Source organism: Oryx dammah, unplaced genomic scaffold (genome assembly GCF_014754425.2).
Source record: "Oryx dammah isolate SB20612 unplaced genomic scaffold, SCBI_Odam_1.1 HiC_scaffold_12, whole genome shotgun sequence".
NCBI classification, from domain to species: domain Eukaryota; kingdom Metazoa; phylum Chordata; class Mammalia; order Artiodactyla; family Bovidae; genus Oryx; species Oryx dammah.
Genome location: NW_024070196.1, coordinates 6,040,377 through 6,041,070, shown reverse-complemented (window position 1 = coordinate 6,041,070; position 694 = coordinate 6,040,377).

Here is a 694-nt window from a genome sequence, read left to right as displayed (position 1 = left end):
CTAGAGCCAGACATCTTGGAAAGTGAAGTCAAGCGGGCCTTAGAATGCATCACTATGAACAAAGCTAGTGGAGGTGATGGAATTCCAGTTGAGCTGTTTCAAATCCTGAAAGATGATGCTGTGAAAGTGCTGCACTCATTATGCCAGCAAATTTGGAAAACTCAGCAATGGCCACAGGACTGGAAAAGGTCAGTTTTCATTCCAATCCCAAAGAAAGGCAATGCAAAAGAATGCTCAAACTACCACACAATTGCACTCATCTCACATGCTAGTAAAGTAATGCTCAAAATTCTCCAAGCCAGGCTTCAGCAATACGTGAACCGGAACTCCCTGGTGTTCAAGCTGGTTTTAGAAAAGGCAGAGGAACCAGAGATCAAATTGCCAACATCTGCTGGATCATGGAAAAAGCAAAAGAGTTCCAGAAAAACATCTACTTCTGCTTTATTGACTATGCCAAAGCCTGTGACTGTGTGGATCACAATAAACTGTGGAAAATTCTGAAAGAGATGGGAATACCAGCCCACCTGACCTGTCTCTTGAGAAATCTGTATGTAGGTCAGGAAGCAACTGAGGTTATAACTGGACATGGAACAACAGACTGGTTCCAAATAGTTTGAAAAGGAGTATGTCAAGGCTGTATATTGTCACCCTGCTTGTTTAACTTCTATGCAGAGTACATCATGAGAAACGCTGG